This window comes from Lagopus leucura, unplaced genomic scaffold, assembly GCF_019238085.1.
Source record: "Lagopus leucura isolate 7727_CA_CO unplaced genomic scaffold, USGS_WTPT01 Super-Scaffold_100009, whole genome shotgun sequence".
Classification (NCBI taxonomy): Eukaryota; Metazoa; Chordata; class Aves; order Galliformes; family Phasianidae; genus Lagopus; species Lagopus leucura.
This window is the reverse complement of record NW_024962266.1, coordinates 15140776-15153883: the sequence shown is the minus strand read 5'-3', so window position 1 is coordinate 15153883 and position 13108 is coordinate 15140776. Positions and strand designations below refer to the sequence as shown.

Genomic DNA, 13108 nt, shown 5'->3' with positions numbered 1-13108 from the left:
TTATGTCAGTCATAATTTTTATGCACTTGACTGTAAATCTTAGAAGACTTGGAATAGGCTATGCTTTGAAAAATGCAATGGATTTTTTTCTAAATATCTTTACTGCCTGTGAGTTTACATCTTCCAGTGATAATCTGAATAATTAGCATTAAAATTATAATGCTTATCTGCTCAGGACTAACTTAAAACGACTGTCTTGAATGTTACATGAGCCAGGCTCACTTCTTGACTGGACTGCAGGTACTTCTGAGAGGGATAACTTTGCTCCCTCTAGTGGGGATTAGCTTTATAACGTCCTAAATAATTATTTTCTAGAGCTTTCACTTTATAAAAAGAAACTCATTACATGTCCATGCTGGATTTCCTTTCACCAAAATAGTTTGTTGCAGACATTTTAATGTCATGAATATGAGTTTTTGTTGGGTTTTGCAGCTCAGTTGTTAACAATCCAGCTAAAAAATAGATAATTTCCTCTGGTTCATTTCCCGTGGCTGCATGTTTTGCACAGAGTGAACCTTTGCAGCAAATGAGGTAGTAATCCATCTTAAGTTCCAAAGTTGAAACTATTCATATATGTGGTCATGAGGGAGCACTGCTCTATCATTTTGTAAAATTAAAGCCATTGGTCTCAACTGCTTTCTTTGACGATTATGTTGGATGAGTTGGTATCTGGGCTGAAAGCAGTGATTGTTCTCAAATGCTGATATCCACAACAGATGTGCAGAGACAGCTAGTCTGACTCCCACAGCTCTGCTAGGGCTAGACAGCCCCATTAAGCTGCTGTCAGCTCCACCATTGCCAGTCGCAGCACAGCTTCTTGCGACATCACTCCTCTGATGTCAGGAGATAGTCTGTTGTGTTCTGGTGTGCAGTCATGTTGTCCTCTGTGGAGAGAAGCAGTGTGAAACTCCTTTGCGTCAAAGTTGATGGGGGGGAGAAACAACAAAAACCAACCCCAAGTCCCAAAATGCTGATGACAAAAGCTCCACAGCACTTAAAACATCTTTTGTACCGCTAAGCTGCTGCAAAAAGCAAAAGCGTAGCAGAGCTGTGGCAACTCTGCTTTTTGTTCAAGAAAAATCTGCAGTTAGGAAATGTGTTATAGTTTGAAATAAGCTTCATTGTACAGATTTGTCAGTGTAGTTTTCAGAAGTTAATTCGTTGCAGAAATTGCACTATGGCAAAGATAGGTTACAAACAACTCGTGGGGCATTGAAAATATGTAGAGGTGTTTGTTGTCATTTTTAAGTGGCATGTGCAATATCAAGCGACATTTCTGCTGCCTGTTGAATCTGCAGGCTTGTAATGCTGACGGCAAGAGTGAGCCTTTTCTATAATCTCTGGAACAAAATGAGGGAAAATGCCAATAAGTACAAAATAGTGAATCCTTCCTGGTTCTGCCATGTGTTCTTGTGAATCAGACATATTGTTTATTTTTGTGTTTCTCCATCTTTTAATAATTGAGTCCTGCCTGCAGTTTTTCTTACTTTGCAAACATTAAGTGCTTTGAGAATCTCAAATGCAATTAAATTAAAGTATTAATTTGCCCAGGTCTTTTATTTGTTTGGTGTTCAGATATCAAAGGCATACTATGATCAGAAATCCTTTCAGAAGGTTCTTCCCCTCCCATTCAAAATATTTTATTGTTGTTTTTTTTCCCATTCATCTAACATTAAAACCAGAAGTGGCTGGTATTTATCATTTAATGCAGGCAGAATATGAAGTACTTACGAAGAGCTAATGTAAGAAACCATGTACTTTCAGACAAGTAATTAATGGAATTTTCGTGTTCTCTGGAAGGCTACTCAGGTCTGTAATAGGAATTACTAAATATTTTTGATACAGCTGAGTCTTGCAGTATTTCTTCTAGATGGTGCCCATATGGAAGACAAGACGGTGGAGTGTCCTTGGTTAGTTCATGGTAGCTATTGTGTTATTCATTGAGACCTTTGCCAAATTTGGGAGCACAGAGGATTAGGCCATGAGAAAGAATAATGTCTTATAAATTTTACATAGATTTGCTGAAAAAATACATACTGTACTGAAGTACAACTTGTCTTCTCACTTGAGATTTTCCTTATCATCCTAACTAACCATAAGCTAGAAGTGTACAAAGATGTGAAGTCCTGATCTATAACAACTTAGATACAGGATTTTACTTTGATGAAAAGTGACCCATTTTCACACTGATATGGTTATGTCTGAAGCAGTGACAATTTTTCCCCTAAGACAATTTTAATCCTGCAAGTTGCTGTCAGCCCGTGACATCTCTTTCCGGAGGAGAAGATAGCATGGTATGAACTGCGTGTCAAAGGAGGTGTGAAAACATTTTGAAGAGGCTGCTCAGGACTTGGGAGAAGTTACTTTTATTGGGAGCTAGAAATAATAAGATTTAAATTATTTTATTATGAGCGTGGGGAAGTAAGTTTTTACAGCTTATATGCAGCCCAAGTCCTTCTTCCTCTTGAAGGTCAAAATTGTATACTGCAAAAATACATGCTTGAATCAAAAGACCAAGTGACTGTACACTTATATTGCTACTGCATGTTTTTCAAGTGGCTTTTGTATATGTCTTTAAAAGGCATTTGTAGATTATAGAGTTCGGGAGAAGTGCATTGACGCCAGCCTACCAAGAAGGCAGCAAAAGTGTGAACCTTTCTATATCTGAATGGGTTATTGTAAGTGGAACTAACTTCTAAGAACTTGAGAAGAGGTGTATGGCTATTAGCAAGGGGCCATGAGTGCATGAGGAGGAGCTCCAGTATCTGGGAGGATGTTAGGAAGAAGACAAGGCAAAACTAAAAGGCTTAGGAAGACATGAACTGCAGCCATTGAAGGAGACGAGTATGCAAATGCTGTTCTATATCAGCCACAGAGCAGTGCTGAGTTATTTGTTACCACACAGTATGAATTTGCCAGTTGCTTGATTGCCAATTTATGAAATCTGTGTTCTTTTTCCCTTACACTTGGTTCCCTTGTATTGTCTTTTTAGAAAGGATGACTTCATTGCTTCCTTTAGGAGAAGCCCAGGATCAGATAAGGATAACCTTAAAAACTTGGCATGAGTTGTATTTGAGGTGGACCTAGAACAGTGACTTTGAGGAGATAAAGGACTGGGATCCATGTTCGCATCATTTATCCTGGAGCTTTCCTTAATCAAAGATGTTACAAATAACCAAATAACATCTCTTGGCTTTCCCCCCCTCTTCTCTGCTCAGCCTTGTGGTACCTGGATTGTTACTAACACGGTAGGATGTCTTTAGAGCTCTGTTCCAGGATAGTTATCAAACTTCCTGGCGTAGTAGGAGAAATTTGCCCCTGCTTCTGTAAGATGTTACTGCACTTGCAGAAGAGGCAACTGAATGGATGGCATTGATAGTCAGTTCTGCAGGGTAAGGAAAGACTAGTACGGGAACTTGTTAATATGTGGGTAGTTCTCTCTCTAACCACTGCAACTGAGCTTGCTGAGAAACACCAGTAGGTTTGTTTTACTTTTGTTTATTTTATTTCTTATGCAACAGTGTTGTCAGAGTGTCTGTGCCAAGAAATCCTTTTCACACTTTGCTCTGCTCACCATGTCAGTGACGTGTTTCTGGAAGGTAACGTCATCTCCTTGGAAACAGAATTCACAGGTGTATTTTTTGCTTTTAAGTATCCCAAATAACTAAGATATCTTACAAAACACAGTATCAGTTGGTACATCTTTCCAGTCATTTATTATAGTCCCAACCCCCCATAAAGCGATGGCTTGGATTAATGTGTCTTTCTGACTTAACACTTCAAAGAAATGACTTCCATTTCATATAGTAAAAAGGAAAGCTTGCATGTGTTTTCAGTCATACTTTATTTAGATTGCCAAAAAACATTTACAAATATAATGATCCTTATATGTTTACAGCCTGTTAACATAAAAATGAACTTTTCAACCTTACTATTCATGTACACAAAAACAGATATTTGAGACTACTGGAGTTTGAGGATGATGACTTAATGTAGCAGCAAGGCGAATTTAAATTATGTATATGGAAATCATCTCTGTGGTCACTGGAGCCTTAAACCGAAAGAAGCTCAGGAAAGTTGGGGTTGATGTGTGGAGAAAAAAGACTAAGAGCTCATTTTTGATGGTTGCTCTATTCTGCATCTGTGGAGAGGGCTGGTTCTGTGGGGGCACAGGCCTGGCTGCTTTGGAACATGGCCTGGAACGGTTTGAGTAGTGTGAAATCTTTGTTTTGAAACATAGTTTTAGCTCTGCTACTGCTGTCTGTGATTGCCATTTAATGTATTATTTTAAATCATCTTAAAATATTTTAAGTGGCTCAGAATTAACAGTTCAATACCTTTTTGCTATAAGCAACAGCAGAAGGATTACTCCCTTACAGAGCCCCACAAGTTTCAGCCATATTGGAAATGGGTTAATGCTAGATTTTTAGACTATTGACCATTGTTGGAAGCGGATTACTTTGCTTTTATAAAATAAAATCTGACAATTTAAGGTCTTAATATCTGCAAAAGATAATCTGACCAGATACACGAGTTTCCGGTCGTTAACGTTTGTTATTCTGCCAAGATCACTCAGCTGTTCGTATACTGTGTTCAGTTTGCTATGTTAACACTACACAAAATACCAACAAAATGATAGGTAAAGCTAAGTTAGCTTGATAAAATCAATGTTTCAATGACTTTGAAGTACTGGAATTAGGACCTTGATTGTTTTCTTTTTGTTGTTCTGTTCTTACTGGGGTATATCTTTTGGACCCTTTAACTTCTGTTTCAGTGGCATTGCATTATCCAGTGTAACTTCCTGCAGTTTTTATTTTCAGTGAACTTTGTGATAGTGTACTTTTTGGATATCAAGTAATTACTGTGTATTACAAACTGGATGGGGTGTTAGAGATTGACGAATGTCAATCTGCTGTACCTCTCAGTGATGAGGGATCAAAGGTCTGAGCAAGGGGCTGGAACTGTTTGTTTTTAGCTTTTTGCAAAAACTAGGATGCAGTGAAGTGAATTTCTAGCCCCCCTCTTATTCTACTGAAGTTTTCATCAAATAGTCATCCCTGTCAAAAAAAGGACCTGATTTGGGGGGAAAACAAAATATTTCTCATGCATGTTGAAAAATAGTTATGTCTTAATTGAAAAACTTAATCCACTGTAAATCGGGATTAACACCTAGAGGCTTTCAGTGAGCAGCTGGCTCTCTTACTAGTGGATGGTTGTCTGTACAAAACCACTTTGCGGCACAGCTCACCATTCCTGGACTGCCTCTATTTTTACCAAGTACGGGCAGCTCTGTACTGCACTGGGATGGCACCAGATAAAGCTTGTTAGAGTAATTTTTATTTTGCTAACCAAAGTCTCCCCTATAGTTTTTATGGCAGTGTTGCTGTGCATGTATGTCTGAACTGAGTATGACTGCCGCTGTTTCTTAGCATGGAGAGGATGAACGTAGAAGGTTTGCATTAGCTGTCTAGTTGTCACAAGTGTTCTCTTGTGCATGATTGGGAAGTAATCCGGTAGGCTTCCATTATGAAAGGCTATCTGAATTTCCTAGATAGGTGTGGGACAGACCTGTTGTGAGGACTTGCAAGATTTCTTTGGTAGAAATCTCTCTGCTGGCTCCTACTGAGCCACTGCTCCTTTCAATCCTCTGAAAGTAAGCAGGGAAAGACTATTTTTAAGACAGGTGATGATTTTATTCAGAAAGGAACCAGGTCACTGCTGCCCGGATTTGTTTTTCTAGTTCTGCCCAAGTTTGGTTTGGACCCCCAGGTCCTCCCACCAAGATGTAGGAGACAGCAAGAAGAGTTTTCCAGAGGTAGCTTGAGAACTAATTAATTCAATGTTCATTGCAGCTCCAGCATTTAATTCAAAGAGTACATTTCTACTTTCACTTATTTAAAATGGCTATGATTGAAGTTCCTGCAATGTAATTTTTTGAGGGGTTGGTATTGTCAGAGCTTGCTTTTATTCGTGCTTATTTTTTCATCTCCGTGTGAGATGAAGTCTTTAAACTGAGAGCCTAAGATTAGAATAAAGCTGAGGCTGTTTCTGTCAGTCTTTTCTTTTTTTTTTAATATATAGATACTGGTATTTAAGCAATATAGGCAAGGAAAATCTCCCAACTAACAACTTGCAGATTTTTGGGAAAAATAAGACATACTTCTGATTTGTGTGTAAAGCAACCAGACTACAGAATTAAATTGATTTTCTTAAAATGAAGCTAGGGGAAAAAAACAACAACACAAGATGAATGGTTTTCACAAAGAAAATGGTATAATCATGATCTTGTCTAGTCGGTATTTATAACATATAATTAAAATTAATTCTGTTATGAATTAGCAGCAATGGGTCACATTCAGCATGCAGATTCATTTCTTTTTGTTTCAAAGGACTTGCTCAAAATCCTATGCATACGTTAAGGTCAGCAATCATGTTTCATGTCCAGTATTAATTAAGCAAATATATCACATATACTAAATAGAAATATACAAAGTTTATTTTTGGTCCTCTAATTTACTAATATTCCTAACAAAATCTTTGTCAACAATTCTGATTAGAAAGCAACGCTATTTGTTATTTCCTTTTTTGGCTATTAGTCCAACTGACAATATTTTGTTTTCCAGATCAGGTTAGCTTAGCCAAGAAGTGCAAAGATAAACAGGGATGTAAATGTAATGCTGGAAATAACTGTACTTTTCCAATTCGGTTTGAGTATGATGGTGACTTACTGAGTAGAGCACTATCCATACATAGGTGACCTAGGTGGCTTTAACAGACAAAGTAATGTAGACAAGAACCTTTTGAAGAATATAAATAATTTTATCTCTGGGGAAGATTTTATAAAGTAAGTAGTCTCTAGACCTTCTTACTAAATGGAATCAGATAATCTATATTGATCTGGCTTTCTTTTTGTTTGAACTGTGTTTTGCTTGAAGGAGTGAAGTTCACATGTCTGTAGTGAAACGCTTATGAGAACCATATCCTTACATATAAAGAGGTTCCATTAACTTTTCTTGCAAACACTGAAGACTTGTGTTACAATAAGATGCTAGGTGAGAGCTGGCCCCAATCCTATATATCAAGGAAGTGCGTGGTCAGAATGTAATCTGGAAGTACTCAGTGTGTTAACTGCAAGGATATTAAAAAAAAAAAAAAAAAAAAAAAAAAAAAAGCAGAAACGAAATGAGAAATACGGGGTAGGACTGTATTGAATATACTGGATAGTGATTTTACTATTGGGTATTTTTGTTGTTGTTGTTTAATATCGAACACTTAATGTCACACTAATCTATATTCTTCTACCGATGTGTTCAAAATAAAGCTGGCAAAAAAACTATCTTGAAATTAAATGAAGAGTATTAAATGCTAACAAAGCCATAGCAGGTCTTTCAGCATCACTGCTTCTAATTTTCTCACGGCTGCTGCATTAGATGTTATTTAATGATCTCAGTTCCTAACTGGAGTTACCTCCTTGCTGCTCCATTTTGGCTGGTTGGTCGGTTTGGTTTTATCTGTTGTTGGGTGGTGATGGTTGTTGTTTGTTATTGTTTTGTTAATTTCTTGGTTGTTGGTTTTTTTTTTTTTTTTCTTTTTCTTTACCAAGCTCTATGAAGCGCCATGTGCATTTTTTGGAGTCTGAAAAACAATTATTTTCTGTCTGGACTGTTCTTCTTTCTTCTGATCTAAATACGCATTAACTGCTATTAAATAGTTGTTTTTTTGTGGTTTTGTTTTGTTTTGACTACGTGAGTTTTAATTGTTCACTAAACTACACTTCTTACAGCAACTGATCTTTCATATCTGTGCCTTACTGGAGAAAAGCAGCTGTAATGCAGTTTGTAGAATGAATTATTGGAATCTCTCAGTACCAATAACCGGATTGTCAGAACAGGAGGGGAAAGTTGGGGTTTTGTCCTGACTCAAATTAAATACTTATAATAGTACCAGAAAAGTTAGTGGAAGTTTTATGCTTTGTTTCTCTCCTTTTGTGTGCTCTGTGTGTGGTTTTCACTTTGTGTAGCTCAGAACTGGGCGCAGAGCACACGTGTTGGGCCTGTCCCGCAACTGGAGCGCATGCGCTTCATTCTTGTTGTATTGGCTTTTACTGCTGTGAAGTCTGTCAGCTCAGAGACGCTTTGTAAGATGAACACAACAGTTGGCTACCCTTGCTCTTAAATCTATTTTTACATGTGTTAATGAGGATCAGAGTGGTTAGTAGCAGTTTCAAGGACGATCACTGAGATGTGCTTGCAAGGAGTCACTCGGGCATGAGAGAACCTGAGGCCCACGACTTGGTGCTGGGCACCACTGCTCCTGGAGCACAGGGTGCTGGTGCCCCCGTGCTTCATCCACTGTTGTCTTTGAGAGCAGTGAACTTTCATCCACGTACAAATGAAGAGACAGCAGGCCTCGTGGTGTGTGTTACGGAGAAAAAGAAAGGCAAAGTATTTTGGGCAGGCCTTCAGTTTCAATATTTGAGGCATGGAGTTTCTGAAGAACCGAAGTGGTGGTTCTGCTGTTGGTGAGACTTAAAACTAGAGCAGAATAGAGCTACTATTCTTAAAGGTCTTTGGAAGTGTTTCTTTGTTATTACTGATAGCTTGAACAAATTTAACTTTGGGGTTTTTATATTAACCTATATTTCTCATGTAGTTTTAATTGGCTATAGTGACAGAAATCCTCCATGGCCATAAATTGGCATAGCACCATTGATTCTTTCTTCCTTCTCCATCCCCAAAGTATTGGTATCCACATGCAGCAGTGCTGCTCCGCTTTATGAAAGCAGTGTGCTATTCAAAAGCTCCCAGAGGAGCCACATTTCAGTGGAAGAGGAAGGCTACATGCTATGTGTACATAATTTGGAGAGTGAATCAGAACATTAACTTTGCTACATAATTATGGATAATTTTTAAGCTTCTGTTCAGTTTTCATTCTTTATCAGAAGAGAATGAAGTCAATATTGAGTAGGTTTTTGGTTCTGCTCTGGTTCCGTATTTAGGCCAATGAAGTGCTTAATGCAGCTATTGGGCATGGAAACAGCTTGAGAGCTGTCGGTGCCTCAGGCTGCCAGCTGCTTGGCTAATTGGGCTGAGAACAGAGTGGGAACAGAGCTGAGACACCAGGTCAGATGCCTTCAGTATTGCTTCCTACCTGAAGAAAGTTGCTTACTGGTTTAAAGTGGTATCCAGTGTCAGAGATACACCAGTGATGTTTGCTCTGGGGCGATGCCAGCATCACTGGCACTGACATGTGTAAGGAAGTTTAATCTACATCTTTTTATTTCATTGGCAGATGCTCTGTCCCTGGAGACTTTCAAGATGAGGGTGGATAAGGCCCTGGGCAACCTGATTGAGTTGTGGTGTGCCTTTTCATTGCTGGCGAGTTGGACTAGATGGTCTTCAGTTGTCCCTTCTAACTCTAAGGATTCTATGATTCTATGAAGATTGCTGAGCTAAAGTTTATTTCGAGACTGAGCCTTTCCTCTTATGACTGGGGGCTTTTACACTAGGATGTGTGGCAGGCACGTGAGAGATACTGAAGAGAAATTATATCTATGGACACATGCAAAATGAAAGTAGACATAGAGGACAAAACATAATTTGTGGAAGTAGGGTGTAGGCTCTGAATTGTTCCTCCAGATACTTAATTAACTTCAGTTTGACAGTTATCAAGGCTCAAAATTTGTTCTTTATCAAACGCAGTAAGGGCTAAGATACAGGGAGGGAAATGAGTTTCTGGTTTCTGCAGATTTTCTTGTTGAAAAGTCAAGGAGGTTCTGGCGCTTTAGTGAGAAATGACTAGTTTAAAATATTTAGTTTTGCTAACTTTTAGTTTGTTAGGATCTGTGCTGCTCTATTTTATTCATGAAGATTTCATTTTGTATGCAGTTAACACTTGGAATTGCAGTAAATGGTAATAGGCTGTTTTTAAGACATTAATCTGTTTGAATGTGCAAGGAATTTAGGCAAATAACAGCTTCTGATACAGTAATTTGTTTCTGTAGTTATTTAAAACTGTTTAGCTTCATTTTCAGATAATTTTATTAGAATGTAGAGACTTACTGCATTTTCACAGGTGGTTTTCTTAGCTGAGACCCTAAGAGAGCAGGTCTAAGCAATCAAACTTTGTCTATCCATTTCTCTCTGTATTATTTTTGAACCAATAACTTTGAAACCTGTTGACAAGCTGCACTGACTTGAAACTGACTTGAAAGGGCAGAAATCTTGAAGATAAATCACTTTAGATTTTACCATAATTAGTGGTGGTGTACAGATTGAATGCCGCATCAGTTCTTCTGATGAAGAAGGTGTAACTTAGAGCTGTATGTTATTTTCTGGTACCATCGGATTGGCAAACCAGCTTACAGTTGGCTGCGGTATGTTGTGTTTTCTGTTACAAGGTGATGTTTCAAGATACACAAGTCATGAGAAGATGTTTTCAGTTACAGAAATGGGATAAGAGAACGTTGAAGGAGATGTAAACTAATGGATGAGAAGACAAGCTTGTTCTGTTGTTTATATCAAAGCTGTTGCCACCAACTGAAGACTTTCTGCAAATAATTCACTGTCTGGTGAACTACCAGCATAGCAGCCCTTTATTACACTGATCATGTGTACTGCTGCCTGTGTGCAAACTATCTATGAAATGGATGAAAGCTTGCATGTAGGACAACTGCAGATGATGGAACAGAGCTTTTCAACACGCTACAGAAATGATATTATTTCAGTGACCCTAAAGAGACAGTAATAAAATAGCTCATCAAGATGAAACAGAATGTTTTGTGCTTTGAAATTATCATGCATTTTATTACTATGAAAATCTGTGTCTTGGATTCAAAGTATCACTTGCTGAAATGCCATTTATCTTTTTTAATAAATGTAGAAAACTAGTGTAAAACTTAGGGATGACGGTCTTAACCCAGTTCAAGCATTTCACTCTTCATAACTTTGCCTGGCTGTTTTTCTTACAAAGTCAGTTTTAAATAGAACACAGTGAAAGCAATGAGACTGTAGTACATCATTTTGCCCACTGGTTTTCTGATAGAAAATAAATGACCTAACCTGATTTTTTTATAATTGATTTTGGTGGAACCAATCTAACCCTATGTAGACAAACTCTCAAAATCAAAGTTGAATTTGCATGGTTGTAATATAAGGAGATAAGTTGTTAAAGCATACATCGTGTTTTCTACCATACTTCTAAAACACTTAAGCAGTGTTCATTTTTCAATCATTTCAGGGTGATAGAAGAGCAAATAAGGAGTTAATGGACATTTGGTTAACTGCTTTAATTTCTCTAACTCCTGATTAATATAGTTATCTCAAAGACTGTTCTGAGCTGTGTGTTAACATTTCTAGATCTCTTCCCACACCCTTGTTTACTGATGTAGATGAAATTTGTGCAATTTTAACAAGTAAACCATGTTAATGTTTAGAATGTAGCAAAAAAAAGCTTCCTGACTTCATAGGAAAAACTGCCATCACTTTTCATGACTGGAAAAAACCCCACCTGTTTTTACAAAATTTGCAGCTTTCTTCCTTCCATTAGTAATAATAGACTACAGTGAGATGGGGTCTTGGGATGGACTGCCAGATGTTTTCTGGGGTCTCATCTGCTTCTGACTGCCTCTAGCCTCCATTGCCCCTTTGGCAGTTTATACCCTGTGTTTCATCTCCACCATTGGTTTTATCAAACAGACAATTTCTGTTCTTCACCATAAAAATTAGTTTTCTTGCTAGTTGGATGTTTAAAGCAGTTCACTTATCACACTAATTCTTGAGTTGCGATTTCAAATATTTCAATAGAGCAATACTTATCATCATGTCAATTTCTTGCATCTTTTGGCTTTCTATGTATAAAATGTATATAAAACTGCAAGTTCTCAGCACCCTGGAGCCTTATTGGCACTGCAGTTCTGTGCAGTTATCTAGCTGAGATTCTCTGGAATAGAAAACAGAAATGAAATGTTTCATTTCCACCTTTCTAGGTGGCAGATACATCCACACAGCCCTTGGGCATCCATGCAACTCAGTATGCCTCCCTTCCAAACCTCTAACGGTGGCATGGAGAGGAGCTGCTGTTTCTTGTGGTAGCCATCTCCAGTGAGATGAAAGCCTGGTCTGTTGCCTCATCTTTCCAAAACTGGAGGTTTGCCAGCAGTGATGGGAGAGGTAACAAATGAAAAAGGAAGGAGTGAAAACTGTGACTAGTGTAGTGGGGAGCAACAGATGTCACATAGAAAATTGAGAGATGCTCAATAAGCATTTTCTACAAACATTTTCATGCCGATGTGACTTAGTTATGGGGTGTGAGAGACGAGCATATGAAGAGGTTTAAGCTTTGAAGCATTTCAGACAGATGGAAGTTTGTGGTTGAAGACAACTTATGTGGAATTATAGGGTAGTGGTGTTCACAGCTTAAAGATTCTGTTTTAAAGTGATTTCATGTTGTAATTAAAGAGTCATGGTGAAAGAAAACACAAGGAGCTGAGTTATGGAAAGCAAGGGAAGTAAAGTCTGGTAGCTGCTGCTGCAAAGTATGTCATCCAGAAGAGCTGCACCATGGATAAGAATATAATACAGTGGATTATATGTTACTTTTGTGATACGGACCTCAGACTGCACTGCTGGCCTGCACAGATTTTCTTGAATGCATTATTAAAAGCAATATTACAATAAGTGAATCAGAGAAGTTGCTTTGATATCTGTATTACAAAGCATATTACAGTGTATGCTTATCTAGGACAGAACAAAGCTGTGTCTGAATCAGCACAAAGTATTTAATATTCAGCAGCAGGAAAAAAAAGATCTAATAGCCTTTTTTTTTTTAAAAATACAAATAGATTTTTAGCACTTGAAGCAGAGTTCAGTTACTCAGTATCATCCTTTATATAAAAGGTTAATTTGTAATGCACTCACCTTGCCATAGCTTGCTTTTTCCACGTTTCTTTCTTGTCCACTATTTGGTGTATTTCAGTACTGACATCACTTTTCTCTTTGATGTTACCTGTTTCATAAGCATCTGTGAACTTGACATCAGTAAAGGCAGTGGAAATTTGGAAAACAGTTTATTGTAAGCTTTGCACTTGGGCCTCATGTTAATTAGACTA

At 37.9% G+C, this 13108-nt stretch overlaps 1 protein-coding gene across 1 annotated transcript in view; it reads left to right on the top strand.

The window, feature by feature from the left end:
* HS2ST1 (heparan sulfate 2-O-sulfotransferase 1) overlaps positions 1 to 13108 on the top strand; it is a 72589-nt gene that overhangs the window by 41023 nt on the left and 18458 nt on the right. The gene's annotated exons all lie outside the window — the stretch shown is intronic.